Below are 16,291 nucleotides of genomic sequence, written 5' to 3' on the forward strand. Positions count from 1 at the left end.
ATTCACACCACTGATCCCCCATCTTTTCAGTTTTTCTGCACACACTTGCATTTTGGTCTCGATGACAGCCTGCATCAGGGAGCTGCATGGGTTTCATGGGTTACTAACTAGAGGTAAGAACATGTCATCTTCCTCATAGGAGCAAAGCCTTGAGAGCTTACCTCACGTGGAAGAGCCTCCCCCCAGGTTTGCACAACCAGCTGTTTACTGTCTCTTGCTTCATTCCTGCTGCCTATAAATGGAAGAAGTATGAGTCTTTGTCAAGATTCTGTCATTCACCTCCTGCAAGGGATTTTTCTTTTCGTTTCCCTTAGTTGTGACTCATTTTCCCTTTAATATGTTTTGGCAGGACTTCTTTTAGTAAACTAGTGAAAATAGTTTCCAGCATGTTAGCAATCTATGCAATTCTTGTCAAGTCAGTGTTTTTTTAATGGTTTGGATTGACCTGACTTAGCCCTAAGCATACACAATCAATCAAGATCAAACTTTACACCGCATACAACTTACTCATTTTTAATAACTTGTGCAGTGGAATATTTTGCCTGTTCTGACATGTCACAGGCTCACACTGAAAGGCAATAGCTTGTTCAGCTTTCTCTAATCCATTACAACACTTTCATTTCACTCTTCTCTTCATAGAAGTCAACTGGATATATTAGAACTTAAAGTGGATTTTGATGCCATAATGTATCTTCATGATAAGTGTCTCTTAACATACAACCTCTCTGAGTGCAGCAAATTCCTAAATTGCATCCCAGTGATTACTGTTACTTTCATTTTTTATTTCCCGTGTGACTTAAGATAGCTATTGTTCTGATCCACCTTGTGACCTGAACATCGATTTTTTATTAGGATGTAGATCTATTCTCAATGCTCATAAAAAATACATGTTCTTGCTTAGTTGTCCCCATATGGCAGTTCATTTATAAGCAGACCAAATTCTGTAAAGTCAATGATACAGCTGTTCCAGAACAGGAATTTTTAAAGGATCTAATACATGATACTGGAACAAGTTGAAAAGTGTCTAGAAGAACACTGGATCCAAACCTAGGCTCAGATGTAAACACCTCACCTCTGTCAAACTGATTCAGAATCCCATTTTACTCTGGGAAAAGCTGAGTTTTGCAAAAAAAAAAAAAAAAAAAAAAAAAGGTTGATATCCGCTCTTGTTCCTGCACTGTTGCATGTACTTGGAGAACATCCCACTGTCTGTCACTGCAGAGAGGGCACCTAATTTAACGCCTGCTCAGGTTACGCAGACTGGCACTGTAAGACCGATATTGTAACAATAGTTTGAGAGTGTTCATGAAAGCCACCGCTGTCAGCCATCATCATCTTTACACCAGCGTTCACTCCAGTAGGTTTTATGGGAACTCAATCACATTAGAGGCTAAAATACCACCAATCCAGGTTTTAAGAGTAGCATTTGATTCTCTAACCAGGTACATATTCCTTTTACTAGAGCTTTAGTGTCTACATGCTACATTACTTCTCAAATCTGTTTTTAATTGAAGTTGGTCTTGTAATGCAGTAACATGTGCATTGTTTGATAAATGTGGATTGTAGTAAATGCCCTTACGCCAGCTCTTTAAAAGTAAAGTATGTTTTATAAATGTTCTTCACAAGTAGCAATATTTTCTCATTTCATAGAACAACAAGTCACTGGTTTCTTTCAGAGATGGAGTATTTCCCTGTAGACAGTACGTTGATCCTAACAGATTTCCACCTCTTTTCAGAGCTTTCAAAGAACAGCTATTACCATTCAATTATCATGCTTCATTAAATAAGTCAGAACCTATATATTACACGCTTCTAGTTAAAAAAGGTTCAGTAAGCTTGTTTCAGGAATATAATACAGTGTTTGTTTAGAGAAATCTGGCACAATAAGTGTATCACCACACAGCATTGCTATAACAGTCTGCTGTTAAGAAAACACTAAGTGAAAATTGGATTCCAGTGTCCTTGTTTATTACATCTGTCTACTGATACAAGGCCTGGCCCAAACTCTGTTGGGATCAGTGGGAAGACTCCAAGGGACTTTGAACAAGGCTCATAAATAAAAGATGCCATATTACACAAAGAACTGCAATTTTGGTAATTGTTTTGCTCCCAAAGTGGAAGGAGCTGAACCAACATAACACTGGAAATGGAGAGCTGTGTATTGTCTTCCTCTGTGCAGAGGACTCATATACTACACCCAGGCCTGAGTGCTGATATATCTGGTCTCACCAGTACACCAACTGTCACATCCTGTTCCTCCACATTAAAGAGAGTATGACTGATAGGTTCCGAGACATTTACCAGGCTTTGAAAAAGCCATTTCTTTACCTTCCTTGAACATGCAGCGTGCAAAACGCCAGCTGCAGGGCAATGCTTCCTTGCTCAGTCAGAGCTCATAGATCCTGCTGCTTCTTGAGTCAGAGCTGGAACCGTACTGCGAAGGCCAAGCTGAGGACAGACTGTCTGAATGTCCTCATACTGCATGCATCCTAAAAGTGAGCAGGAGACATTCATTTGCAATCTGGCAGCTTTCAGAGGTGTGCACATTAATGCATTTCTCATGACAACAGATAACCCAAACCAAAGGAAGGTAAAACGTCTGTGTTTGTAGCTCATCTGAAGGTATAGACACAGCATGTGACAATGGGCCATTAGCATCCTAATCCATCCTCTCTCTGGAGACCTCTGTGTCACTCTACAAGAAAAGATGGGGGCATTTGCAAGTAACTGCACATTTTCTCCTGAACAAAAGCCTAATTATTGCTGACCAGAGGGAAAAATGCAACCTCTGTCCATCACAGCCTGTTTCAGCATATCTCTTGGCACTGAAGCAGCTAAACCACTAGGCTATCTAGCAGGAAGCTGCAAACGATTTTCAGAACTTGAAGTTTGGCAGGTACTTCACCATGGAAATATAAATATCCTTCCATTGCTGATAAGCATTCAGCGTTCTCACGTTACACCAGAATGCGACTAGCTTTCGACTCCTACAGATCTTAGGGTGACACGCAATTTTAGTACAAAAACACTAGGCACTGTGTAAAACTTAATTGCCTCTGTGTGTTGTGAATCCAAGGACTGATTTTCAGTCGGTGTTTGCAGGCACAGCTCAGTGACTTCTCTCTCTCTCTCTGCCCTGGTTCCTTATCAGACAAAAGGATGATGATAACATTCAATTTTCCCATTCTTTCCTTCTCTTTCCCCAGCCCATCTTTAGTGTGTCTCATGTATTTAGTCTGTTTTTTTAAGGAGAAAGCTCTGCTGTTTGAAGCTGGAAAAGGATCTGGTGCTGTTATCTGTGATGTTCAGAGCTGTAAAAGGCTAGTTTGAAATCTGGAACAGCGCAACAGCACTGCTGAGAGCAAAACCTGTGGGGCAAAGGAAAACCTGCTATCTTCACTTCAGAGAAAAGGAAATAAAGAGCCACGGCGCAACTGAGCAGGGTATTTCAGCATCTGAATAATCTCATAGAGGGTAACAGGATAATAGTTGCGATTCAGTGTCTTGCCTAACTAGATCGCCAAGATTTTACCTGAAATCATAAAAGAAAATTGAGAGAGAGCCAGGAAGTGGGTCCATGATTTCTGCATCTCACTCCAAAGCCTTCATTAAAGGTCACTTCCCACCACTACTTAGAGGTTATTAGTTTTCACCTTGTATAGTCCTTCACAACTGTTACAAGTGATGAGCAATGACAGTTTTTGTATATGTGTCTGCATATAAATACACACATATATATATACACACTCCCTCACATCTGAATACTATGCCAAAGAAATTATTTTTCACATCATTTCTAGTGTCATCTTTGATTAATTTTCATCTCTTTTCTCATTATGGCTCATCCCTCATTTTAAAGGTGTCCTTCAACCAGGACACTAGGAGAGAACTGAGAAGTGAAAACAAACAAGGAATAATCTAAAGGTAGAGTCCTGGAAAATGTTCTGAACAGTAGCAGCACCTCTGGCTTAACACGCCTATCTCCAAATTGCTTCTTGCTACGTACGATTTCTTCTTTAGTGAATTAGCTTCACCCAGAATTGATCCATTGCATCCCAATGGCCAAACATATCCTCTTACATCTTATTAATCAAAAAATAAAGGTACATATCCATAAGTCTCTGAGAATAACAATGGGGCATATGACAGCCAGACAGACCCAAAATACACAGAAACGTAAACATCCATGTGCAATTTATCCACTTTCTTCCCCTTCCCCCCTTCTCTCAGCATGAGGTGTTTGGGGGGGGGGGCTACACATCTGAAGGTTAAGCGAGTCCTTTATTGTTTCCTAGTTCAAGCGCCATAACCAAAGCAGCAATAAAATGGTTGCAGGGAAACATTCACAGTTCTGCAGCCCATAGGCTCTCCCTTCTGCCAAATTACCGGAGGATACCCTTTGTGACAGAGGCTGTAAGTCACAGACAGAACTCAGTCCGATATCACTATTCAAATAGTCTGAAAACATTAACAGAACCCATTTGGGGAGATATTTCATCTTAAGGTATGACGACAAGGTCAGTAGCACTTAAAGGTATCCTCGAGCCGGAGGTCGGCCCTTTCTGCATGTTCTAGTTCAAGACTGCTTCTGCGTAACATCGGCCCCCACGCCCCACTCCTGTGCCCTTGAAACCCACCTCGAGACCTGTGAGGTTCACACATTGCCTTGAAATCCCGCTCTGTGACATGGCTAATACAACTTCAAGGGATTCCAGCTTTCCGCTACATGATGGTAAGCATTTTGACAGTCTGACCCACCGCCTAACCCAGGCGGATTTCTTTTCTATATAACATCCTATAATGGGTCATCATCTTGGAATCTGACACAAGGATACTGCTGACCTGGACACATGTCCTTGAAATCCACAGTCCAACTGACAGCTGTTGCAACATATTATAAGTATTTTTTAAAACAAGGTCAGTCAGTATGTTATACCACACCTATTATATAAATGGAAAATCAAAGTGCATAAAGCTGCTTAACTTCCTTCAAGACATGCCTCAGTTATAGCATTTGAAACATTAGACATGACCGCAGCTTATTGACAAGAATACATCACTTTGGTTAGAAAACGGTTTTCCACGCTTGGATGTCGACTGTAGAGAACTCGGAAGACTTAATAAGAAGTAAGCCATGTACAAGACAGACAAAAAAGATAAGGTGGTCCTAAATGTTTTTCTCTTAAATAAATGTTAGCAAGCCTTTGATTAGCCAAGGCTGAGGTGCACTGCCCTCACAGTGTCTCCCTGTGGAGAGTCCTCTGCTCACTACCATTGGGACCGTAGATGACCATCTTTGACTCACCAGAAGAAATATTTAAAAGCTACTTTACAACCAGTGCTTCAGGATTCTTTTAGTCCACGTGGAGTATAAGAATATTTATATATATATAAAATTACTCAGGCTAGTTAATCATGAAAGGGCTGCCCCTCCCCCACCCCCAATAATGAACAACATCTCCCAAGACTACCGAAAGGCTTTAAAAACAAGATGTCTTTCAAGAGGAACAATCTATGACTAATTAAAGCCAACCCTAAGCGCTATTCCCGAAACAGAGTCAGTAAGAGAAATCTTTTAGTCAGTAATAAAAATCTTTTGTCATAATCACGTGAGTCAATAGTCTGGATCCCATTGCAAAGAACTGGCTGACTGGCAGCAAACGCGTTCTTTCCAAGATGTGTATTCACAGTGAACTGAATAAGGAATTGGATTGCACCACTATTCATTTTTTGCAAACATATTTTTGGAATAATTCGGTAATTAAATATAAAATAATCCCACACTGGCAGGAGAACGTGACATCCAAGAGGAATAATGAAAAGAACATCCTTCTTTTTGTTGAAAATCTCTTCCACTTTTTGGTCAAAAAGACAGGTTGCAATGAAAATTTTTATCAGAAATGTAATGCTCTGACCAGCTTTATAAATGGTAAAGAGGAAAACTGTCATCACTCAACGGTATAGGTGGTTGCTCAGAAAATGAGCACTTGCCTTTAAGCAGGTAGGTAGCCTGAGTGTGTGACTGTACAACAAGGAAACAGTATGTTCCTTCCCTAATACAAAATTAAACATCATGAAACTCAGAGAGTGATAGATTTTGCCCCACAAGGGATTAGCCTCAGTAATACAGAAACAAAAACGCTTGTGTTTTGCTATCATGCCATGTTTTAATAGCTGGGAAATGCATCATCTTTTCTCAAATGAGTAGATTAGATCAGGACAATATTCTCCCTCTCTGCTCCAAGCACACTTTTTTGTTTGGAAAAAAAGGAAACTTTTTTGCCACGGAAATTTTCCCTTTTGATTAAATTTCCCCTCTCTACTCCTATTCTCCCTTTTATTTTGTTTTCTGGGTCATCTTCTCTTGCTTAACTTTTTTTGTCCTACACATTATTTTTCATGTGTGGGTGTGTGTGTAGAAGGAGAAAAAAAGAGAGAGAAGGTGGGAAATCATCCTATAAAGAATGACTGTTGGAAATATGTTGAGTTTCACTGTATGCTTAGAAACATGAGAATTTAACAAACCATTAAGATCAGCTAAATTGGTTGAAAAGTCATTTTCATGGGGGAAAAAAAAGTTTTTCTATTTTGTTGGGAATCTACTAAGAATTGGTTTAAGTCCTTAGTCCTTTCTCCTCTCTTACTGTGCCTAAATTGTAACAGGAAGTTAATCCCTTGCTGCAAATTAAAGCCACTGCTTGGTGTAAAGAACTCTTTATGGAGAAGAAAAAATAAGCAAACCCAAGTACTTTCTAAGCTACTCTCTATGGTACTTTTATATGCCATACTGACAAAAGGGAGAAACATGCTGCCTACCACGTGCTGGGTCTGCAAACTCCTTAGCCATCCGCACAGAGAACGCGCGTGAGGGCACTCTGCAATCCTAACCACGGCTTTCAAACAGCGCAGAGGCCTTTCCCAGCATCAGCACACATCTGTGAGCCTAGCACTGGGCTAATCCTGTCTCAATGAACTGACACTTTACGTTTATGCACATCTACCTTACAGATGCACAAAGAATAACGATCACATGGTACCAGCACAATTATCCAGCATGCTGGGATGAGTCAGTGGAAAATAGGTTGTCGTTTTTACTTTCAGGATGAGCCCCTTGCTGCTTCGGCAAGGAAGAATCATTTGTTATGGTGCTCAGGTTGGCCCACTTGCAGAGCATGCTCTTTTCCAGCTCACCTAAAGAGCACTGCAAGTTTCTACGTGGAAATCTGAAACGGCTACGGGGAGTCAAAGATAGGCAGCTGGAGACAGGAAGCACTGCAGCAGAACCCACACGGGCTGCGTCCTCTCCCGTGCAGGGGCACATCTCTGGAGGAGCTGCAGCTGCTCAGATCACCCAACCGACTCTCTCCACAGGCCAGTGGTCCATGTGATGCTGAGATCCACCCTGCAGCTCTAATCCTACAGCAACCTTGTGAAGGGCATGCACAACACTATCATAGCAGCTGGGACACTGGGAGCGACCTTTGTGTCAGTGCTGAGACAATGACCTGTGTGAGACCAGTGTCACAGAGCAAACCTGGCCCCGGGAGCTGGAAGGAAACGATTGCCCCAAGTTAACTGATTTCAAGGATTGGTTTATAAACAGGAGGGAAGACAGGGCAGAGATCTAAACCAATGGATGCTTTTCTGGAAAGACCCAGGCGTAAATCAACCCGCAGCACCACATCTGCTACCGAATACAAGTTAATTTCTTAATACTAGCATAAACAAGGATCAAGAAAGTTATACTATAGAAAGACTAGTGTAATGAGAGAATCTGTCCCATGATTTATGCATTTTGCAGATGTATTTCAATGCTTACATTTGCATTACCATCCAATGAAAAATTTATGACCGTTAAACTTATCCTGTATGTCATAATTAAACATAAACAATCATTTCTAAATAACTGTTTATCATATTGCATATTCAATTGAGCAATTAATCTCAATGACTTTTTCTCCTTGTAAATAAATATAGGAGGTAACATCTTTTGTCGTAATGCATTCATAACTGTATCCAGAGGAAGATGAAGAGTCAAACTGACATTTCAAGAGAGTGGTTACCTGCTTAATAAATAGATCGGAATTCCTGTCATTTTCAAATGGATGCCTTGTTCTCTTGCTAACTATTTGTTCTGAGAAAAGCCTCCGAGAGAGATTTATAGGACAATGGCTGTTTAAACATTAATCTTAAAACAGAGACGGAAGCAGTTTGCTAACAGAATTTTACCAAAGGACTTGAGACCTGAGAAGGGGACATTTATGAGCTAAACCCTGCACCCCCATCCCCAATCCAGTGGTCCAAGATCTATAACTAGGCATTACTCAGTTCATGCTCTTTTCCACAGACAAGAACCTTCCTTCTCCCATGTTTTGCTAATACGACTTTCAAGTGTCAGTGAATGGTAGCACATCCTGCAGAAAAGGCCTTTGTCTGCAGAACACGCGAACAGCAACATGTGCCTTCACATATTTGATCAACTCTCTAATAAAGAATAGGAGAATGGATATACTTGGAAAGCTTAAAGGAGAACTGGCAGCGTAAAGAGGCCTTAACATAAATGAGGATAAACTCCTGTACACATACCTATTACTGGGCAGATCTGCCTTTGTAAGCGCAAACACCATTTCTGTTCACAGAGTCTAGGCCAGTCAGCAGTGCAATGACCTCTTTGCATGTGCAAACAAGAGATGTTGTTTGGAGCTGTTAACTGAGAAGCTGGCCCATGTTGTCTTATTCTGTTTATTCTTATTGAGTCAATAGCACTTTAAGAAGTGTATCTTTAGGATTCAGCAGCAGCCTGCTTCCTTTCAGGCATAAAAAATGAAATAGTGATATACTGATAGGTTCTGATTGGTAGATGGTTTCAAATAGGAAAAGCATTTGTCCTGAGAACAAGGCGAATAAAAAACCTAATGGGATTCAGTAGTGCAATACAAATAACAGTGTCCCTTTACATTAACAGTAACACATACTGCACTCTCTCTGGGTCGCTGTTCTCTTGAATACTCCACTAGGAAGCTTTTTGTAAATAAGATGTCTCTCTCAATGTCCTCATCCAAACACCATATTAATCGCTCTTTAAGAATGCATGGTCTCAGGGAATAAGGATTATACTTGGTGTGAAGAAGACACAGCTTCTAATTTTAGCTTTGCTATTAGCTCTTATGTGACTTTCAGCAAGCCCATGCAGTTGCAGTACATCTAAAGCTGAGACCATAACACTCATCTGCACAGGGCTGCTGTGGATGTTAGCGAAGATGTCGCCAAGGACAGGAAGTTACCAGGTACCGCAGAAGAGTGGGTATTATCATCACTGTTAAACTATCACAAACCCCTTGGTGTTACACTCGGCACAGGAACACCCTGTGAGGCAGGAGCTGCTTATCGCCTAAACTGAAGATACGAGCTACAACAAGTGGCTGTAAACAAAGAGCAGGCAGGAGAAAGAAGGTAGCTGTTTATTGGGCCTTTGGGCTCTGTAGCCCTGTGTGAGAAAATATAAAGGAGACTGAAGGGTACTTGATAACTCAAGAGACTGCTAATTGGCTATGAAGGATTTCTCCTCTAGATTACTGGTTTCAATCGTCCCCAGGTTGGTACTAGTGGCTGGAAGCTATTTCCATCAAGAGACCTATGTGAACGAAGTTGAATGATTGTCCCAGCCTGGCTCCTAGCAGACTGATTCTTGCTTCCTGCAAACTCCCATTACTACTTAGGCAGAGAAGGAAAAGACTGGAAATGCCACTGAAGAATTAACCATCCTCTCGTGCTCAGCCACACAGGGTCAAATTTGTTTCATGCACGCAGGCAAGGTAGAGAACGCTTGCAATGAGACCACGCATGTCCATCTTTTCCAACGGCTAGAAGATTTCAGCTCTCAGGGCTGTCAGCTTGCCAGCTTTCACAACTGAATTCCCTAACAAAATCAACTTCTTTAGAAGTGCTTCATTTTGCTTATGTTAATTTTTCTGCTAGCACTAATGAGTCTCATATTCACAGTTGTTTATTTTCAGGGTGTTTACCCAATCTTTGCTGTAAACACATTTTCACAGGTCAAAAGCATAAGATGAAAACCACCAAAAATATTTGTACCATGAAGATTTTCACTTCTACAGTAAACTTGATCAAAAAAAAACGTTTGAGAGAAATAGAAGTTGCAGTAAGAAAACTGCTGCTATTCCAATACCCCTGCTACACTCACAAGAGGCCTATCCCTCTTGCTAGTTCCATACTGATTTAAAATCGGTATTTTACAAGAAAAGAAAGATAGTATCATTAATGATTTGTCTTCCTTTCTTTCAGCAGCCCAAATTGTCTGCTAAAACCCTCTCTGCCTAAACAGAGGAGGTAAACATCTGGGGTAACTGCACCATTGACTCCACAGACTCCCTCTGAGACCTGGGCCCTTAGGCCCGGATCCTCAAGGGTGCTTAGGCCACAGCTCCTACTTATTTCAACTCTTTCAAAGTCTCCTAGTGGCCTCACTCAGCATGGGACTGCACTACTGCTGTGTACTGACCCACAGCATAAAACGCTTACCACTCTCGTTTAAGACAAGATCCTTAGGAGCTAAACCAGAACGCGAATGAGGTAGAGGTTCTATGGCCCATGTGTTTGTAAGAGCCAGAACTGTAGTCCTGCGTGCCTCCATGACAATATACATCAAATACAATTTTAAGAGGTCTCAATTGCAAACACTTTCATCTAATTCCTGGTAGACACAAATTGTGTGTTCATTCTGGTTTAGTATCCATGTTCAATGTTTATTTGCTTTGGAACCTAATTTAGTGATACGCTCCTCCACAGTGCTTGGCACAGTTCACTGAGAACAACCTAAATTGAGGCTGCAATGCACACTGGAGCCACGACAGTGCAGCAGGCTGTACGCCCACAGGTGTCTCTGCCCTTGGGAAGTTTCACTGCAGTCAAACAGCCCCAAGCTCAGAGCCTTCCTTTGAGGACACAGCCTTTGAAGTTTCCACCTCAGATTCACAATGCCAGTTCAAAGGAAGGCTCTTCACACCAAGTATTGACTCCGCTGTAAGATACTGAAGCAGAGAGCGCATTCTCCTGACTATTAAAGAGCATCCTAAAATAACGACCTCTGATAACGTAACAACAACATGCATCTCCCACACAAAGAAAACAAAGCGTTAACAGCTAAGTTGGCCACCACCATCCCACTTAAGATTCCTGCTAAGACATAAATAGCAGAGCACAAAGGCTAAGCATTGAACAGCTGCGAAACTTTCTGAATTCAGGAGCAAATGATATTCAGGTATTTCAAATTACCTCAGAACAGTTTCCTTTAACTTTCTTTTAGAATCCCTTCCATGCCTGGGTAGGAGGTTATACAAGGAGACAGGGAGCTGCATGAGAAAAGAAGGCTCTAGAAAGATATGGTCAACCCCGCTCCGAACTGCACAGATTTAAAGCGCTCCCACTGGAGACTCAAAATTGTGTCAAACAAATGCAACTTATTGTTCCCCTCCGTCCTGCAGTCCCTAACAAAGTTGTTTTCATGATGTGGTAGCGTCTTAAGCAGCCCTTGTAAGTGGAACCAAATTGGGAAAGTGAGCAGACAACACAGAGAAAATAGATCTCATTTTCTATATATCAGTTTCTATTAGTTTCTAAGATCGGTCTCTCTTGCAAGCAGTTCGTCCATGCTTTGAGCGCATTCAACAAATTGAAACTGATATGTGTCTACTGATAGACTGACACTGTTACTAGAGTTAACTATCAATCACCAACTGAATGAAGCATAATGCAATTTATTAGGTACCAGTCTTACTGGCATTTAAACTGAATCCTGTAAGCAAGCCAGAAGAAAAGCTCTCTCTAATGATTATTTGGTGACAGTTTACGGGGTGTGCCTCCCATATGCATGCAGGTTAGATTGTTAAGAAACTTACAGAAATTAAAATATAGTAGCCTAAATCCTTATGCTAAAGGCCTTTTAAGTACTCTGGTGTTGCACATTTCAAAGTGGGGGGAAATGTCTCCTGGACATAGTGCTTGCGCAGGGACTGTTTTCCGGGTGGTAAAGATTTTGTGTAGTTCTCTCATCGTTGGTATGGTACAGACATGGGCTCAGATACCTCATCTTATCAGCACTCCCAGACGCTCAGAGCAGGTCTGAGAGCGACAACAACATGCAGTCTGCAGCGTCCTCACACCTTCCACAATGCTGGGACTACAAAGCAGGTCCCGTGGCTCTAAGATTGTGTCACCAAGGCCTCACAACCAGGGAACTGTTGTGAAGAGACCAAGAAAGCATCAGATGTTTCCTGCCCTGTGTGGGAGGCAGATAAATTCATGTAAGGGAGCTGGATGAGACACACAGTTAAGCAGCCACGATACCTATCTAGACTGTGTTATCTTGGCAGACAGAACAGATGAAGGCAGGCAAATCCTTTGGGGGCAAGAAAGGTGGTAAACTAAGGTGATGGTATTGGAAAGAATCGGGAAGAGCACAGCCACACGTTTTGTTTCCCAAGGGTCACTATACCAGGCTAGAATACCTAGCATTATTTAAATGGATTTTTCCTGCCCTCCTCCTGCACATACATACACAGCCCCTTCACTCATCCCCCAACTCTCTTCTTGCATCTGCAATGGATCTTTAGGTAAATTGCTTAAAAAAATTACTGTAGTGATTTACCCATCCCTCTTTGCAATTAGATCTAGTGATTAGCAGGTCTTTTAAATTACATTACAGATTCCTCCTAAGAGGAGCAGCCCAGAAAATAGAGAACTGCAGAACCCTGCTTCCTCCTTCCATTTTTCACTGTCATTCTTAGCACCCCTGGGGACTTCCCTGTAACTGCTCTTTATAAAAGGTTATAATTGTCACTACAACAGTTTTCTTCTGTATGTCACCTACCTTGGAAACGGAAGAGTGCGCCTGAGGCTTCTCTCCAAATCACTGTGTCCTGACAATAGAGGAAGTACATTTTGTGAGCGATAGGGAAGAGAATTCACCTTCTAATTGCTCATGAACAACATGTTTCCTTGCTAGCATGTAAACAAGGAAATTTTGCTCTCCTGCTGCATAATATGACATGTGAAAACTAACTTGTAAGGCTGGATTTTTTTTTTTCCCCAGGGTAAGCCAATGTTCCAATTATCAGTAAATTGCAAACACTTGAAATGACTCTGCATATTAATTCAAACGGAGTGAATGTTCACTGAATTGCCCAGAACAGTAAACAGCTTTTTGTGGGGTGTGTAAATAATCCCAGGGTGTCTAGGAAATTAGGAAAAGAGATTTTGAAAACTTATTCACCTGGGTGGAGTAAACTTTCCAAAGTAAATTAGTAAAACAAGGGTTATCAATGAAATGGTTATTTTGATTGTTATCGGCTGGATCATATATTTGTGATTAGAAAGGGAATGTTTCCAGAGGGATGTAAACACACCTAAATTTTAACAGAACTTATATTCTTTTCTTTTACATAATTTATTCAGCTTTAATCTTTTTACTCAATATTAATGGCAACATTTAAAATCAAAGCTTCTCCTCATCTCCCCCTCTCACTGTACAATCTGGGTGACGTATCTGTGAAAGCTGGCGAGTTATCACTCAAAAGCCTCCTTGTTAAGGTGGGCATAAAAGCATTGGAAACCTTGCCTGGTGAGCGAGCAGTGAGGCCAGTTTCTCCATGTCTCCACAAATGACATGTGCTAGGCTTAATTCCAGTGCTCAGTAATATACAGTATTGACTGATGCAAATTGCACAGAAGTAAGCGGGAGTCTCCACTGGTTTAGGTGTTGTCAGCCTTTGCCACATGCACTGAGACAGAAGCGCGCGGAGATGCAATGTCTCTGCCCGCTGCGTCCCGGCAGGATCGCCGTCTCCCCAGGCCAGGGTCGTGCTGTTTTCCCTACTGGAGGCAGGTGGTGCCAGGAGGCTGGCAGCTTGCTGCCGCATGTCACTCTGTGGGGCAGGAGCTGCTCACCAGCAGCAGGCAAGAGCGCTGGGGAGAGGGAACCCCCCAACTCTGGGGGCTCCAGATCCGGCCCAAGGCCACAATTTGGGCAGCAGGCTCTAGGAAGGGTGTCAACGCCCTAACTCATGCTCCATCCTACAGCCACAAGGAAAACAGCTCTCCCAACTCTGCTAGCTTAAATACCCCAGCAGAACAACACTTGCTAACCAATGACAAACACCCACCCGAGATGCTTTCTCTTCTCGCTTGGCAAAGCAGCAGCAGGGCTGTTCCCTGGGGCCCACCCTCCTTTGGGCAGCCCCCAGCGTTCGTGAACCAGGGCTCACCTCTCCCAGCAGCTCTGAACACGCAGCTCATGCCACCTTTCAAGGTCTCCTTGGCACAGGTTACTCCTCCAGCGCAAGGCTGTTCAGCTGCTGTCTTTTGTGATGATTTCTTTTTCATCTGGCACAAGACAGACCCGCTGCACAGACTTTTCTCAAACCATGCAAAAGAGGAGGTGCAATCCTAGCTCTGCCGTCTTGATCATTGTCATTCCCCAGCCCTGCTTTCCTGGGCGCTCACATAAAGGAAAAGTGACAGAATAAATACTTTGGTAAGGTAAAATGTAATTCATGGGTTATAGTTTTTTTTTTCTCATGAAAACTGAGTTCTACTGTTCCTCCCAGTTGAGTAGCTATTATTTGTGTCTCTGCTTAACAAAACTGAAGTTTTAATAAAGAGTTTGGGTTTTTTTTTCCCCCCTCACAGTATTTTATTTTTAATCTAGCTCCCTCATCACTGAGCTAATGCACTAATGGACACTTAACCATTAATTAACTTCTGACCTAATGGGCACAGCCAATAAACAAAAGGCTCATAAAAATCAAACTTACTGAGCATCGTTCCTTTTGCTGTTCATTAACTGAAACTATTTACAAGGTTAAACAAATCCCGGGTACAGAGATATATTCATCTTGTATTAATGATGTTACACAGACATTTTGGGACCACAGAAACTCTAGTAATCCAAGGGGAAGAATGGACAGATTAGCGTGGTCACACCCATCAGATCACAGCCTGACGAGCACTCTGAGCTGCACAACTTGGAATTGCCACTGAAAGCCGCTGTCCCACCCATTCCTGACCACAGCTGCGTTGTGCCCCTGTGCTGGCACCTGCACTTGTGTGCTCACACCAGGAAGCACATCATGCAGTTGACGCAACGGAAAAGATCACTTTAATGGCTGGGTTGTTTTTCAGCTGAATCATTTCTCTAAACTTGTTTGTGCAGAATTGCATAAACACTTGTACTGTTTCAAGGGAAGAGATAACATAAAGACAGCAATGAAGAGCCCAGAGCATGTCGAGGGTGCAACTATTTCTCCCAGTAATAGGCCAGGCTTATGTTGCACAAATCCTGCTTCTACCCAACAATCTACAGTTGACCAAGAGGCAGGTTTGCTTCTCATTTAACTCATGTATCTTGACGGATATCACCAGGGAGCTTTGGGAATAGAGGGAAATTTGAGCACAAAATCAGCCCTGCCACTGCAATCTGCTGTCTCAGTGCAGTCTTTGGCACCTGTGCCAAGCATCTTGATTTCAAAACGTCTAAGGCCAGGCACAAAGTCATGTGCAATCCTGCAGCAATGAAATGCACTCAAGAGCAGGGGTGGAAGGTTTGAGACAGACTCTTTTTCAGAGCCACAGATCTCCCATATTACTGTTTGTGATCAAGCCAGCTGGACCACAGCGTCAATCCCTTGGTATTTTTTCTGCAGTGGTATCCCAAATCTGCAAACTGATATAAATAACATCCTCCGAAAACAGCTCTGGCTCTGCTCTCAGGTTTGCTGCTGTTCTCCAAGCCCCAACACCTGCAGGCAGTTCCTCTGAAATTGCCTAACCTGAAAAACCTGAAATGAATCTAGAAGCCTCAGAGGAAAAGCTACTGTTCCACTGCTCATCGTTTGGCTAAGTGGTAGGCTTTTTTGTTTATTTTTTGTTGTTTTTCCTTCTTTCTTTCCATGCATGTCAATGGTTATTGCATTGAATTCAGGCAGAAATACTTGCTAATTCAGCGTGAGAATAGAGTGTTCTAATGCTACACACCAGGACAGCTTTGGACAAGCCACAGACAAGTAAGCTAAACTTCTCAGATTGGCTATGGCAAAAGAGCAAATAAACACAATAGCATGCCATTCATTTTGTTCCAAAACTGAGGCTTAGATGTTTAACATATAGATTGCTTGCCTCAAAATAGTTTATAGAGCTGCTAGTGAAAAAAGATCTGAATTTGTTTGTTTTATCACAAAATTAATCTTTTCTTTCCCCTCCTTGAAAATCAAGCGTC

At 42.0% G+C, this 16,291-nt stretch overlaps 1 long non-coding RNA gene across 12 annotated transcripts in view; it reads right to left on the reverse strand.

Moving 5' to 3' along the window:
- Positions 1–16,291, reverse strand: part of LOC104147940 (uncharacterized) — a 213,293-nt gene that overhangs the window by 15,511 nt on the left and 181,491 nt on the right. For 8 of the 12 annotated variants that reach the window (XR_011134834.1, XR_011134842.1, XR_011134839.1 and 5 more), the window contains 4 exons: positions 14,283–14,508; positions 12,890–12,938; positions 2,329–2,489; positions 162–232 (listed from right to left, as the gene is read on the reverse strand). This is a non-coding gene — a long non-coding RNA (uncharacterized lncRNA). Of the gene's footprint in view, positions 1–161; positions 233–2,328; positions 2,490–12,104; positions 12,299–12,889; positions 12,939–14,282; positions 14,516–16,291 lie in introns of all 12 variants that reach the window. The other 4 variants (XR_011134838.1, XR_011134836.1, XR_011134837.1 and 1 more) reach the window with 3 other exon arrangements.

Source organism: Struthio camelus, chromosome 16 (assembly GCF_040807025.1).
Source record: "Struthio camelus isolate bStrCam1 chromosome 16, bStrCam1.hap1, whole genome shotgun sequence".
Classification (NCBI taxonomy): Eukaryota; Metazoa; Chordata; class Aves; order Struthioniformes; family Struthionidae; genus Struthio; species Struthio camelus.